The 16418-nt window shown below is 37.9% G+C and overlaps 1 protein-coding gene across 1 annotated transcript in view; it reads left to right on the top strand.

The window, feature by feature from the left end:
* PABIR2 (PABIR family member 2) overlaps nt 1–16418 on the top strand; it is a 129045-nt gene that overhangs the window by 30627 nt on the left and 82000 nt on the right. The window lies entirely within an intron of this gene.

Below are 16418 nucleotides of genomic sequence, written 5' to 3' on the forward strand. Positions count from 1 at the left end.
CTGGTCTGTGACTACTTAGCACAGTGCCCCAAGAACACCGCAGCCTGCCACTGCTTCAGGGTCAGAAATTCCCAAGAGCTTCTCTGGAGTGGCTGCGGTGCAGTGTTTGGGTTACTGTCTACCACCAAAGTCTCCCTGGTCCATCGCGGATTGTCTATTGCTTTAAAAGGCCTCTGTGGCTCTGTAGGGTGGGGACAGCCTCCCAGGCACTCAGAGTGCCCCTGGCAATGTAGCTGTCGGTGGGTGGGGTGGGGTTCCACGCAGGTAAGTGGTGTGGTCGGTGGTTTTTACAAATTCAATGCAGTCTTGGCTTTCGCACCAGTGCTGGGCCCATGACCACCCCACAAAAACGCCCCAAGATGACCACAGCCAGCTACCACCCGTCTCCAGCCCACCACCATCAGTCTCAGGCCTGCAGGTTCCCAAGCACTTCCCAAGAGACCCTATGGTGCAGGTCTTGAGTTACTGCCCACCAGCAAATGTTTCCTGGGCTGCCACAGGCCCTCCACCCACTTTACACAGGCTTCTGCAACCTGTGGGGTTGGGCCAGCAGCCCAGCAGTCAAGAGTTCCTGAGGCGACGTAGCACCAACTGTGCAGACGGCAGGGACCCAGGTTGTCACCATAGCAGTGTGCATACCTGGACTCTACCAGACCAATACGGTCTCAGTCTTGGCCCTTTGGGGGAAGACTTAACCCTGAAAAGATGGTGCCCTCCTGTAGGCCCCATGTGTGTCAGGCTCCACATAGGGACAACAATGGCTCCTGTCCCTCCAGCTCCCTCACTGAAACCACACAACTCAGTCCTTCCCCACACGTCCCTGGGCCTCCTGACCTGCCGCCCCTCCACCAGAGACCAAGCAAGTACCCACAAGTAAGCAAGGCCATGTGCCGGCTCTACAAGAGGGAGTCTGGGTTTCCAGCCACCTTCTACTCCACCAAGAAGAGCAGACAGGATCTTCGCTGATTTTCACTGCCAAATGGCGTGGCAGCTTTTTTCCCCAGCACAGGACCCCTGGGCTGGGGAGCACAGTATGGGGCTGGGGAGCCCCTCCCTCTTCAGGTGGGACCTCTGTCTCCGAGGTGTGCCTCCCAGAGTTCAGCCTCTCTCTGTGGGTTTGGGGTCAGCCTGTTTCACTTCTCTGCCCCTCCTACCAGTCTTGATGTAGTTTCTTTATATCCTTAATTATAGAGATTCTGTTCAACTAGTCTTCAGATGATTCTTGAGGTTGATTGTTCTATAATTTATTTGTAATTTTGGTGTGATCCTGGGATGTCGTAGGCATAGCCTTTACCTAATCTGTCACCTCAGGGAATTTTTATATTCATCAATTTTACAAATATTTATTGAGCTTTGTGCTGGGAACTGTAAATGCAGATTAAGTTCATACCTTCAAGAAAACTAGCCCAGTGGAATAACTGAAGTTCACCGACCATTAGAATCACTGATTCGGGTGTGTTGAGTGAGCACAAAGGACGAGCAGCTAACATAGGCTGTGGTCTGCTTCTGGAATACTTCCCAGAAGAGGAACAGTGAAGTTGAATCTTGAGTAACAAACTTGGGGTGGAGGTGGGAGTCAGGTAGAGTGAAATAGTATACAGGCAAGAAGAGACCAAGACACTATCACAGAAATACGAGTAATTTGCTAATTATGAAAAAGGCTGTATTAACCAGTTACCCCAATAATTGTTTTTTAAATGAGGCTTGAGAGAGAAACAGGCCGCATCTTGTCTTTTAGGATTTGAGAGTCTTTAGCTTATGTTGGTAGAAGTTGTATGTGTAGGTGTAAGGAGGGAGATTGCATGGAGAAGGTTAAGGACAAAATCCTGACAAGTATCAACGTTTAAAAGGCAGTTGAAGGAGAGATGAGGTGGCAAAAAAGGAGAAAAACAGAAAGGTAGCTGCATCAGCAAAGCTAAGGAGATTATCTCCGGGGTCACTTAAGATGAGGACTGAAAATTTCTCATTGAATCTGATAATTAGGAGGTCCCCTAGAAACTTTTGTATGTGTACTTTTGATGAAGTGGAAGGGGTAAAAGTCAGATGGCAGAGGCTTAAGTAAACGAAGGTTTACTATCTCCTCTAACTAAAGGAGTGGTTAGAGTTCCAAAGCTAAGATCAGAATATAGAGCTCAAAGAAGCTTCTAATTTGGGTCACTGAGGCCTGCCTAGTTTGGATAAAAGGAATTTATGTCCAAATTTTCTAACTTCCTTCTGTCCTGTTTGACCAACCCTTGCTCAATTACAATAGAAAATTGTTCCCATTTTTTTCTGTATCCTCAGAAACATACTAGCCACTCAATAAAGTTTTGTTGAGTAACCCCGCAGTCTAACCAATAGAGGGAGCTGAAAGAAAATCAGCAGGGAATGTTAACCTATACTAGAAGGAGCTGGAAGAAAGCCCTGGGGAAGTGTTAACCACACACTCTGCCCTCTAGGAGGAGCATTAAGCTTTTTGTCTTCCACTCATTCCTGAGGAAAACTTGCATGAGGAGTCTTCCACCTCTAGGTAATATTTATTAATATATACCTAATATGTAGCTTCTGTTTGTGGCACGTGATACCAGTTTTCCATTTATGCATTATATGAAGTTTCCTATGAAAAAGAATTTAGCAAATAATATTTTGGAATACGTATATTTAAAAAATAAGCCTAATAAAGAAAAAGTGAGTTCATTTAAAGAAACATGTTAAGCAAACTATAGTATGAGTGCTAGATATCTAGATATGGCCTAAATCTTCAAAGTAAAATATGAATCAGAACTCAGATCCAGGAAAGTATTGGGTCACAGTGGTGTCTGGAACTGTCAGTACAAAGAGATTAAAAGCTGTTGAATCTGTGTGGAATGCTCTTTTTGGGTGCCCCTTTGGATTCTCTGGGATTGTGATGCTGCTTTCTTTTGTGAAGTGTGGTAAGAGAAGTCTGGTACCTCTCCTTTAGCTTCTGAGAAGACACCCCACCTTACCTTGGAAGGTCAAGGGGGGAACTTGTATGGGGCTCAGGGAAAAGGGGTCTAAAGAGCACTCCAGCCCTGGTTTGTTAGGTCCTGGTTTGTTTGGAATTGAGGGGTTTCCTGGGGACATTCAGTGCTAAAGCAATCAAAGTCCCAGGCAAACTGGGACCAATCTGTCACTCTAAAAGATTTCTTGCCTCCCTTAGTTGTGGTTTTCCTTTACTTTGTGTTTTCTTACCTACCCCTTCTGACTAACGGAGTGGTTAGAGCTCTGAAGCTAAGATCAGAATATAGCGCTCAGAGAAAGAAACTTCTAGTTTGGGTCAGTGAGGCCTGCCTATGCTGGACAAAAGGAATTTTTAGTCTAACAAATCTGGTAACTACACTGAAGTTTGAGGTGAAAGCCCAAGCTAGTAAAGTGTTTCTTTGTCTGAATCTGTTCTTGAAGCATTTATCTCCCTCCAGAACCTATGGGGTGGCGGGGAGATGGAAGGGGGACTGTGGCTGTTGTAGGTGGTGGGTCAAAAATTCTAGGATTTGTAATCCTGACCGTGTATATTTTCTCCTCAAAGACAAAACCAACATATCATAGAAGTGTTTAAACTATTTCTTTTTTATTGTTTTTCTTCATTTATTTTTTAGTCATTTTATATGATCAATTATGAAGGAAAAAAGCTCATTATAAAAAGTTCAAACCTTATAGAAGTATGCAAATAAACTCCTCCCCACACAGACTTCATATTTATAATAGATACATATGCATATTTTAAAATTTTTTACTGAAGTATAGCATACAAAAAAGTGTACGGCTTGATGAATTATCACAAACTGTATGTTTTAGGAATGTTATATGTGACCTGGGTGATGGTTACATAGAACAGTTTATGATCATTCATAGGGGTGAATGGCTGGAAGTAGTCATTAGGGAGTGCTGCAGGAGTTTTGGAATGTTCTATGTTGATCTGGGTGGTGGATTATGCATTTATTTTTAGCAACTGTATAGTATTCCCTTGTATGAACATTCCATAATTTATTTAACTGTTAGTTTGGTGCAAAAGTAATCACGGTTTTTGCAATGATTTTTAACCTTTTAAACCGCAATTACTTTTGCACTGACCTATAACCCTTACTTTATGGTCATTTAAGTTCTTTATACTTTATTAGTATATATAAGTAATGACATATGTTTGTCTTTGCTTCTGTAAGTATTTCAGCGGGAGAGAATCTTAGAAGTGATAAATTGGCTGGGTCAAATAGTATGTACATATTATTCATTAGGTAATACAAGTTCAGTGTAAAAAATTCAAACAATAAAAAGGGCATATAAGGAAAAGTCAGTCTTTCTTCTACCCTAACCCCCAGTTCCGTAAGGTCCTTTCTCAGAAGCGACCAGGGTTATCAGTTTCAGTTGGAGTCTTCCAGAGGTAGTCTATGTGTTTACATGTCTTAAAGGCACTTGTGCGGAGCAGCCTGCGGGGTCTCTGCTCCTGCTCCCCACATAAGAACGCAGGATATGGTGAGGCCAAAAACACCCACGGAGCCATAGGTAGGGGAGTCATACAACTATAGTGTCACTGGAGGCTGGAGTCACCCAACGTGCGACCTGCTGTCCGCTTTTCTGTCAACCGACTGACTCCCTGCTAACTGCAATCCGCGCTTGCCAGCCACCATCTTCTTGCTAGCCCCCATCCGCTACTAGCGTAGCCACAGCAGTTATATTAGTGGCCAATGGCTCACTGGTTACAGCTGACAGCCAACTAGCCACAGCTGGTGGCCATGCAATCACAGTTGATGGCTATTTACTACCTGAACCAGCACCTCTCCACGTGAGGCCGAGAGCCTGGAAACCGCACTCCTGGCTCTGTCCCTACAGCTCTGCTTAAAGCCATACATCCACCCCACCAAGATTGTACCAATTTATAATCTCACCAACCTGGTATGAGAGTTTCCATTACCCATTAGATATGATTCAAGGGTTCTGGAAAGATTTGAGTAAAAGAAACAGATTTGCTTTATTCATTCATTTATTGGAAATACATTCACATGTTTCAAAATTCAAAAAGTACAAAAAAGCAGACAGTGAAATATCTCCCTCGCCTCTTCATCCCCCAGCCACCATAGCTTCTCTCCTCAAAAGCAATGTGTTTTTAGTTTCTTGTGCATCGTAACAGAGAAAGTTTGCATATGCAAGCAAACACATCTATATATTCTCTTATCCAAAATTTTACACAAATGATAGCCTATTTGTATGAGCTATAACTGGGTAATCTCCTCCTCCACCTCCCAAAACCTTAGTGACTTAAAACAATAGTCATTCATTTTTTCCTGATGAGTCTGCCTGTAAGATGAATGGTTCTACTGCTCAAGGCCAGGTTCAGCTGATCTCAGATGATCAGTTGATGACTCAATTGGGGGTTAGTTGGTCTAGAATGGCCTCAACTGGGATTATTTGGCTCTATAACACAGGGTCTTTCACCCTCCAGCTTTTTCTAATTGTTGTGTCAGGGTTTCACAAGAACAGAAGCACACAAGGCCTCTGGGAGCCTCAGCTTGGACCTGGCACACCATAACTTCTGTTATAATTTATTGGCCAGAGCAAGTCACTAGGGTAGCCCAGATTCAAGGGATGTGAGGAGCTGCAAAGCCATGTTGCAAGGGGTGTGGGATTAGGGAGGGGAAGAGGGAGGTCCATTTATTTCATGAAACATAGTGCTATAGGAATTGTTCTGTACCTTACCTTTTTTTCCTAGCACTGTATCTTGGAGATGATTTCATATTAGTTCTCAAAGAGCTTCTTCAGTTTTTTAATGATTTTATTTTGCTAGTCCCCTGTTGAAGGAAATTTTCATTGCTCCCAATCATTTGCTATTATCTAACAATGCTGCAATGAATAATATTGATCATATGTCAGATAAATTCCTAGAAGGGAACTACTGGGTCAAAGGGTATGTTTATTTATAATTTTGATATATATTTCCAAATTTAATTAAAAATTTTTTTCAACTTCTTATTTAGAAAAATGTCAACAATAGAAAAGTTGAAGGAATAGTTCACTGAGCACCCATATACCCTTAAGCAAGGTTAAACAATTGTTAACATTTTGCCACATTTGTTATCTTGTCTCTCTCCTTTTTTGTCTCCTCCCCTCTCTTTACATATGTAATAATATTTATATTTATATACACATTTTTATGAACCATTTGAAATTAAGTTGCAAACATCAAGACACTTTCAGACATCTTTTCAGCCTGTATTGCCTAAAAACAAGGGTGTCTGCCTACATAATCATTATTTTGTTAGCACACTAAAAAAAATTAACATTGATAAAATATTTCATTCACAGTCCATATGCAAATTTCCCAAATTGTCCCAATAATCGACTTGAGAGCTTTCTTTCTTTCTTTCTTTTTTTTTTTTCCAATCGAGGATCCACAGTTTAGGATCACAGATCATGTAAATTCATTTAGTTTTATGTATCGTTAGTTTTCTTGAATACAGAACAATCCTGTACTTTTTTCCCGTCACTCAAGAAATATTCAATTATCTTATATTATGTCTTGTAATTTGGACTTGTTAGATTGTTTTCTCATGATTATATTCAGTTATACATTAGACTAGTTAAACACTGTTAACAGGAATACCATCTAGTTGTATTGCATTGTATCAGGAGATACATGATGTCTGTTGTCCCACTGGTGAAAGTCAAGTTTGATCACTTGGTCAAGGCAGTGTTCTCTAGATTGCTCCACTGTAAAGTTACCTTTTCTCACTTTGAATTCTTATCTACTTATTTATAATTTTTTATATAAAATTGTTTTCTTTTCCAAGTAGAGGAACAAATAAACTCAAAATTCAGCATAATAGTAACAATAAAGAAATATATAGCACCATGTAAAGAAGAAGGATATAGGTGTTTAATGATTAAACCTTAATCTTATCAACGGTAACATTAATGAAATATCTGTTGAAATAACCTGATAATCTTATTAAATAATGCTAAAAAAAGTTCTTAATTTAGATTTTTAAATCATATTACATATGCAAGCATGGAAACAATTCAAAATTTACTTTAATAACAAAACTATAAATACTAAAAATTATTTAAAAACTTTATGATATATTTGTAATAACTTTCTTCTCTCATAAAGTATGTATATGTTTTTGTTATAGCAGACATCAGAAAGGATTAAGAATTCAAGAAATACCTCATTTTAAAGTTAAATGAATAATTTCAAAAAGGTTTAATAATTCCTCATTATAGCAAAGCATATAGCAATGTATGCAGTGTATAGTGCTAGACATCTAGATTCCTTTAACTTTGCTCCATCCAAACAGTCCCAGTTTATTTACCTTACTTTTCCTTGATGGTTTAGATTTCCTTCCTTGCTCAACTAAAGAGCCTTTCCAAGGCTAACTTTTGTAGCTTGTGTGTTTTTTTCAGTTGTATATGCAAATTTATTTATTTTTTTAAATTTATGTTTTAAGTATAGGTGGTATGCAGTCTTATATTGGTTATATTTGTTTCAGGTGTACAATACAGTGATTTGACATTTTTATATCTTACAATATGATCACCCCACTAATTCTAGTAATAATCTGTCACTGTGCAAATTTATCATAATATTATTGAGTATATTCCCCTTTCCCCTTTCCACGAATCCACCCCATCCCCTTCCTTCTGGTAACCATCCTGTTGGTCTCTGTATCTATGAGTCTGTTTTTGTTTTGTTTTGTTTTTAGATTCCACATATAAGTGAAACCATATGGTATTTGTCTTTCTCTGCCTGACTTATTTCCCTAAGCATAATACCCTCTAGATCGATTCATGTTGTTGCAAATGGCAAGATTCCATTCTTTTTTATTGCTGTGTAATATTCCATTGAATATATATGTGTGTATATATATATATACACATATATATATTCATTCGTCTATCAGTGGACACCTAGGTTATTTCCATATCTTAGAATAACGCTTGGATATTTTAAATAATGCTTCAATAAACATAGGGGTACACATAACTTTTTGCATTAGTGTTTTTGTTTTCTTTGGATAGATTCCCAGAAGTGGAATTGCTGGGTTGTATTGTATATCCATCTTTAGTTTTCTGAGGAATCGCTATACTGTTTCCATAGGGGCTGCACCAGTCTAGCTTTTGTGTGTGTGTTCTTTTAAGTTTTTTAAAATTAATTTATTTTAAAATGTTTTCAATTATACTTGACGTTCAATATTATTTTATATTAGTTTCATGTGTACAGTGTAGTGGTTAGATGTTAGATATTTATATACTTTATGTGATGATTCCCCCGATTAGTCTAGTACTCACTTGGCATTATACATATTTAATTACAATACTATTGACTGCATTCCCTATGCTGTACTTTACATTCCTGTGACCATTTTGTAACTACCAATGTGTACTTCTTAATCCCTTCACATTTTATACCCCAATCCCCCTCTCATCTGGCAACTATCAGTTAGTTCTCTGTGAGACTGTTTTTTGTTTGTTTGTTTGTTTATTTCTGTTTTTTAGATTCCACACATAAGTGAAACCATACGATATTTGTCTTTCTCTGTCTGACTTATTTCACTTAGCATAACACCCTATAGGTCCATCCATGTTGTTGCAAATGGTAAAATTTCATTCTTTTTTATGGCGGAGTAATATTTCATGTATATATGTACCACATCTTCTTTTTCTTTTTTGTTTAGTTTCAAGCGTACAAAACAATGTAATAGTTAGACATTTACACCCCTCACAAAGTGATAACCCCCTCCCCCAATCTGCTAGCAGTCTGACATCGTATATAGCTGTTATAATTCCATTGACTCTATTCCCTATGCTGTACTCCACATCCTGTGACCATATATGTATTAAATTATAGTTAACATTCATTGTTATTCAGCTTCAGTTTCAGGTGCACAGCGCAGTGGTCAGGCATCTACACCATCCCTTAAGTGGACTCCCTAATAAGACATGTGCCCATTTGATACCCTACAAAATCTTTGTAACATCATTGATTATATTCCCAAAACTGTCTGTCGTATTCCCATGGCCATCTTGTGGTTACCAATTTGTGCTTTCTAATTCCCTCACCTTCTCCCTCATCCCCACTCCGTCCCATCTAGCAACCCTCAGTTTTTCTCTAATCTCTGAGACTATTTCTGATTAGTTTGTTCATTTATTCTATTTTTTAGATTCCACATATAAGTGAGATCATATGGTATTTGTCTTTCTCTGTCTGACTTATTTCATTTAGCATAATGTTCTCTAGGTCCATCCATATCATTGCAAATGGTAAGATTTAATTTTTCTTTATATCCGACTAATACTCCATTGTATAAATGCACCACAGTTTCTTAATCCAGTCATCTACTGATGGGCATTTCGGTTGTTTTTATGTCTTGGCTATTGTGAATAGTGCTGAAATAAACAGGGATGCATAATTCTTTTTGAATTAGCATTTTGGATTTCTCTGGATAGATACCTAAGAGTGGAATTGCTGGGTCACATGGCAGTTATATCTTTAATTTTTTCAGGAACTTTCAAACTGTTTTCCATAGTGGCTGTACCAATTTGCAATCCCACCAACAGTGCATGAGGGTTCCATTTTCTCCCCATCTTCACCAACACTTTTTTATTTATTTATTGATGATAGCCATTCTGACTGGTGTGAGGTGATATCTCATTGTGGATCTAATTTGTATTTCTCTGATGGTTAGTGATGTTGAGCATCTTTTCGTTAAATTAATATATTTTTTAAATATATTGGGGTGACAATTGTTAGTAAAATTACGTAGATTACAGGTGTATAATTCTGTATTACATCATCTATAAATACCATTGTGTGTTCACCACCAAGAGTCACTTCTCCTTCCACCACCATATATTTGATCCCCCTTACCCGTATCTCCCACCCCCCACCCCCTTACCCTCTGGTAACCACTAAACTATTGTCTGTGTCTATGAGTTTTTGTTTCTCAATTGTTTGTCTTGTTCTCTTTTTGTTTTTGGTTTACATACCACATATCAGTGAAATCATAGCGATCTCTGCTTTTTCTGTCTGACTTATTTTGCTTAGCATTATACTCTCAAGATCCATCCATGTTGTCACAAATGTTCCTGTATCATCTTTTCTTACCGCCGAATAGTATTCCATTGTGTATATATACCACAACTTCTTTATCCATTCATCTATCGAAGGACATTTTGGTGGTTTCCATGTCTTGGCCACCGTAAACAAAGCTGCAATGAACATTGGAGCACACGTGTCTTTATGTATAAATGTTTTCAGATGTTTTGGGTAGATACCAAGGAGAGGGATTGGTGGGGCATATGATAATTCTATTCGTAATTTTTTGAGGAACCTCCACACTGCCTTCCATAAAGGCTGCACCAGTCTGCATTCCCACCAACAGTGTATGAGGGTACCTTTTTCTCCACAGCCTATCCAACACTTCTTACTATTTGTATTGTTGATGATAGCCATTCTGACTGGGATCAGGTGATATCTCATTGTGGTTTTTATTTGCATTTCTCTGATGATTAGTGATGTTGAGCATTTTTTCATATGTCTATTTGCCATTTGTATGTCCTCTTTGGAGAAATGTCTCTTCAGGTCGTCTGCCCATTTTTCTTTTTTTTTTCTTTTTTTTTTTAGTTTCTTTTTTTTAATTAAATTTATTGAGGTGACAATTGTTAGTAAATTTACATAGATTTCAGGTGTACAATTTTATATTACATCGTCTATAAATCCCATTGTGTGTTCACCACCCAGAGTCAGTTCTCCTTTCATCATCATATATTTGATCCCCTTTACCCTCATCACCCACCCCCCACCCCCTTACCCTCTGGTAACCACTAAATTATTGTCTGTGTCTATGAGTTTTTGTTTCTCATTTGTTTGTCTTGTTCTTTTTGGTTTATATACCACATATCAGTGAAATCATAGGGTTCTCTACTTTCTCTGTCTGACTTATTTCACTTAGCATTATACTCTCAAGATCCATCCATGTAGTCATAAATGCTCCTATATCATCTTTCCTTAACGCGGAATAGTATTCCATTGTGTATATATACCACAACTTCTTTATCCGTTCATCTATTGAAGGACATTTTGGTTGTTTCCATGTCTTGGCCACCGTAAACAAAGCTGCAATGAACATTGGAGTACACGTGTCTCTATAGAGGAATGCTTTCAGATTTTTTGGGTAGATACCCAGGAGAGCGATTGCTGGGTCATATGGTAATTCTATTTGTAATTTCTTGAGAAACCTCCACACTGCCTTCCATAACGGCTGCACCAGTCTGCATTCCCACCAACAGTGTATGAGGGTTCCTTTTTCTCCACAGCCTCTCCAACACTTGTTACTATTTGTCTTATTGATGAAAGCCATTCTGACTGGGGTGAGGTGGTATCTCATTGTGGTTTTCATTTGCATTTCTCTGATGATTAGCGATGTTGAGCATTTTTTCATATGTCTATGTGCCATTTGTATATCATCTTTGGAGAAATGTCTCTTCAGGTCCTCTGTCCATTTTCCAATTGTGTTGTTTGTTTTTTTGTTGTTGAGTTGCATGAGTTTCTTGTATATTTTGGATGTTAGCCCCGTATCGGAGGCACTTTTTTCAAAAATCTTCTCCCATTCAGTTGGTGGCCTCTTTATTTTGTCGATGGTTTCTTTTGCTGTGCAGATGCTTTTAAGTTTCATATAGTCCCATTCGTTTATTTTAGCTTTTACTTCCCTTGCCTTTGTAGTCAAATTCGTAAAGTGCTCTTTGAACCCAAGGTCCATAAGTTTAGTACCTATGTTTTCTTTTATGTAGTTTGTTGTGTCAGGTCTTACACTTAAGTCTTTGATCCATTTTGAATTAATTTTGGTACATGGTGACAGATAGCAGTCAAGTTTCATTCTTTTGCATGTGGCTATCCAATTCTGCCAGCACTATTTATTGAAGAGGCTGTCTTATCTCCATTGTATGTTTTTTGCTTCTTTGTCAAAAATTGTTTGTTCATATTTATGTGGTTTTATTTCTGGGTTCTCAATTCTATTCCATTGGTCTATGTGTCTGTTTTTCTGCCAATACCATGCTGTTTTGATTATTGTAGCCCTGTAGTACAAGCTAAAGTCAGGGAGTGTGATACCTCTAGTATTGTTATTTTTTCTTAAGATCACTTTGGCTGTCCTTTGGCTGTCCTTTGTGTTTCCAAACAAATCTGATGATTTTGTCTTCTACTTCTGTAGAAAACGTCATTGGGAGTTTGATGGAGATTGCATTAAATCTGTATGTTGCTTTGGGTAAAGTGGCCATTTTAACTATGTTGATTCTTCCAATCCATGAACACGGAATGTCTTTCCATTTCTTTGTGTCTTCTTCAATTTCTTTTAAAAATGTCTTATACTTTTCAGCATATAGGTCTTTCACATCCTTGGTTAACTTTATTCCTAGGTATTTTATTCTTTTTGCTGCAATTGCAAAAGGAGTTTTTTTTGTATTTCTTTTTCTGAGATTTCATTGTTATTATATAGGAATGCAATGGACTTTTGTACGTTGATTTTGTAGCCCGCAGCTTTACTGTATTCATTGATTGTTTCTAATAGCTTTTTGGTGGAGTCTTTAGGGTTTTCTATATATAGCATCATGTCATCTGCAAAGAGTGACAACTGAACTTCTTTTTTTTATTTCTTTTTTTGTTTTTTTAGTTTTATTTTATTTTATTTTTACATCCCTCACACCGTGAACCCCCCTCCCCCCATCCACCACCACCCCGACCTCACACCGAGCCATCACATTATACACATAAAATTATAGTTGGCATTCATTAATGTCCAGCCTCTGGTGTACAATGACATGACCAGGCATCCACAGGATCCCTGAGGTGGTCTCCCAAACAGGACACATGTCCATCGGACACCCAACAAAATCCCCAAACACTATTGAATAAGTTCCCCAAAGTAATTCTCAAAAAACCCTGAGGCCATCCTGTGGTCACCAGCCGCCCCCCACTCCCTTCACCCTTCCCCTCATCCCCAACCCCCTCCCCCCCCGCCCAACTAACAACTCGGTTTTTTGTGTCCCCAAAACTGTTTCTGATTAGTTCATACACATATTCTTTTCTTTAGATTCCGCATGTAAGTGAGATCATATGGTACTTGTCTTTCTCTTTCTGACTTATTTCACTTAACATAATGTTCTCTAGATCCATCCATGTTGCTGCAAATGATAAGATTTCTTTCTTCTTTATGGCTGCGTAATACTCCATTGTATAAATGTACCACAGCTTCTTAATCCAGTCATCTACCGATGGGCATTTCGGTTGTTTCCATATCTTGGCTATTGTGTAAAGTGCTGCGATAAACATAGGAGTGCATACTGATTTTTGAATTGGAGTTTTGGATTTCTCCGGGTAGATGCCTAGGAGTGGAATTACTGGATCATAGGGTAGTTCTATCTTCAGATTCCTGAGATACCTCCATACTGTTTTCCATAGTGGCTGCACTAATCTGCAATCCCACCAACAGTGCACTAGCGTTCCCTTTTCTCCACATCCGCGCCAGCATTTGTTGTCTGTTGATTTATTGATGATAGCCATTTTGACTGGGGTGAGGTGGTATCTCATTGTGGCTTTTCTTTGCATTTCTCTGATGGTTAGTGAGGTTGAGCATTTCTTCATATGTCTTCTTGCCTTCTGTATGTCCTTTTTAGAAAAATGTCTCCTCAAGTCCTCTGCCCATTTTTTAATTGGGTTGTTTGTTTTTTTGGAGTTGAGTTGAGTAAGTTTTTTATAGATTTGTGATATTAATCCCTTATCAGATATATCATTGGCAAATATCTTTTCCCATTCAGTAGGATCCCTTTTTGTTTTATTGATGGTTTCCTTTGCTGTGAAAAAACTTTTTAGTTTGATGTAATCCCACATGTTTATTTTTTCTCTTACTTCCCTCACACGAGGGGATATATCAGTGAAAATCTAACTCCAGGTAATGTCCATGAAGTTTCTTCCTATATTTTCTTCTAGATATTTTATGGTTTCAGATCTTACATTTAAGTCTTTAAGCCATTTTGAATTTATTTTTGTATATGGTGTAAGGAGGTGGTCCAGCTTCATTTTCTTGCATGTGTCTGTCCAGGTATCCCAGCAGCACTTATTGAACAGACTGTCTTTACCCCATCGTACATTCTTGCTTTCATTGTCGTAGATTAGATGGGCATATAGGCATGGATTTCCTTCTGGACTCTCTATTCTGTTCCATTGATCTATGTGTCCATTTTTATGCCAGTACCATGCTGTTTTGATTACTGTAGCCTTGTAGTATAGTTTGAAATCAGGTATCGTTATACCTCCCACTTTGTTCTTATTTCTCAAGATTGCTGAGGTTATCTGGGGACTTTTACGGTCCCATATAAATTTTAGGATTATATGTTCTATTTCTGTGAAAAACGTCGTTGGTAGTTTGATAGGAATTGCGTTGGATATGTATATTGCCTTAGGCAGTATGGACATTTTAACTATATTAATTCTTCCTATCCATTAACATGGAATGTGTTTCCATCTATTTATGTCTTCTTTCATTTCTTTCTTCAGTGTCATATAATTTTCTGAGTACAGATATTTTACATCTTTGGTTAGATTTATTCCCAGATATTTTATACTCTTTGGAGCAATTGTAAATGGAATTGTTTTTTAAATTTCTCCTTCTGATATTTTATCATTGGTGTATACAAATGCAACTGATTTCCGAATATTAATTTTCTATCCTGCTACTTTACTAAATTCATCTATCAGTTCTAATAGTTTCTTGGTGGAGTCTTTAGAGTTCTCTCTATATAGTATTGTATCATCTGCAAATAGTGATAATTTTACTTCCTCCTTACCAATTTGGATGCCTTTTATTTCTTTCTCTTGTCTGATTGCTGTGGCTAGAACTTCCAGCACTATGTTGAATAGAAGTGGAGAAAGTGGGCAACCTTGTCTTGTTCCTGATCTTAGGGGGAATGGTTTTAGCTTTTCCCCATTGAGTATGATGTTAGATGCGGGTTTGTCATATATGGCCTTTATTATGTTAAGATATGATCCCTCTATTCCCACTTTCTTAAGGGTTTTTATCATAAAAGTTTCCTGTATTTTATCAAATGCTTTTTCTGCATCTATTGATATGATCATGTGATTTTTATTTTTCATTTTGTTAATGTGTTGTATCACATTAATTGATTAGCGGATGTTGAATCACCCCTGCATACCAGGGATGAATCCCACTTGATCATGGTGTATGATCTTTTTAATGTATTGCTGAATTCTGTTCACTAATATTTTGTTGAGAATTTTTGCATCTATGTTCATTAGAGATATCGGCCTGTAGTTTTCTTTTTTTGTGGTGTCTTTGTCTGCTTTTGGGATCAGGGTGATAGTGGCTTCGTAAAAGGCGTTTGGGAGTCTTCCTTCCTTCTGGATTTTTTGGAAGAGCTTGAGGAGAATAGGTGATAATTCTTTTTTGAACGTTTTGAAAAATTCACCTGTAAAGCCATCTGGTCCAGGGCTTTTGTTTGTTGGGAGATTATTGATTACTGATTCAATTTCCCTGGTGGTAATCAGACTGTTCAGGCTTTCTGTTTCTTCTTGAGTTAGCCTTGGAAGGTTGTGCGCCTCTAGAAAATTGTCCATTTCTTCCAGATTGTCAAATTTGTTGGCATGTAGTTGCTCATAGTAATTTCTTAAAATTTTTTGTATTTCTGTAGTGTCTGTTGTCACTTCTCCTCTTTCGTTTCTGATTTTATTAATTTGGGTCCTCTCTCTCCTTTTTTTAATGAGTCTGGATAAAGGTTTGTCAATTTTGTTTATCTTCTCTAAGAACCAACTCTTGGATTCATTGATCTTTTGTACTGTTTTTCTGGTTTCTATTTCATTTATTTCTGCTCTGATCCTTATTATCTCCTTCCTTGTGCTCCCTTTGGGCTTATTTTGCTGTTCTTTTTCCAGATCCCTTAAGTGTGAAGATAAACTGTCAATTAGTAATGTTTCTTGTTTCTTTAGGTAGGCCTGCAGTGCTATGAATTTCCCTCTTAGGACTGCTTTTGCAGCATTCCGTAGATTTTGGTTCGTCGTGTTCTCATTCTCATTTATCTCGAGATATCTTTTGATTTCTTATTTGGTCTGCTGCTTGACCCATTCATTATTTAGTAACGTGTTATTCAGCCTCCATGAATTAGTGTGTCTTCCTGGTTTTTTTTTTCCTGTAGTTCATTTCTAATTTCATAGCACTGTGGTCAGAGAAGACCATTGGTATGATTTCAATTTTCTTAAATTTGTCAAGGCTTGTATTGTGTCCTAACATATGATCTATCTTGGAAAATGTTCCATGTGCACTTGAGAAGAACGTGTATTCTGCAGCATTGGGGTGAAATGCTCTGAAAATATCAATTAAATCCAACTGCTCCAAAGTATCATTTAAGGCTGTTGTTTC

Source organism: Rhinolophus hipposideros (genome assembly GCF_964194185.1).
Source record: "Rhinolophus hipposideros genome assembly, chromosome: X".
Lineage (NCBI taxonomy): Eukaryota > Metazoa > Chordata > Mammalia > Chiroptera > Rhinolophidae > Rhinolophus > Rhinolophus hipposideros.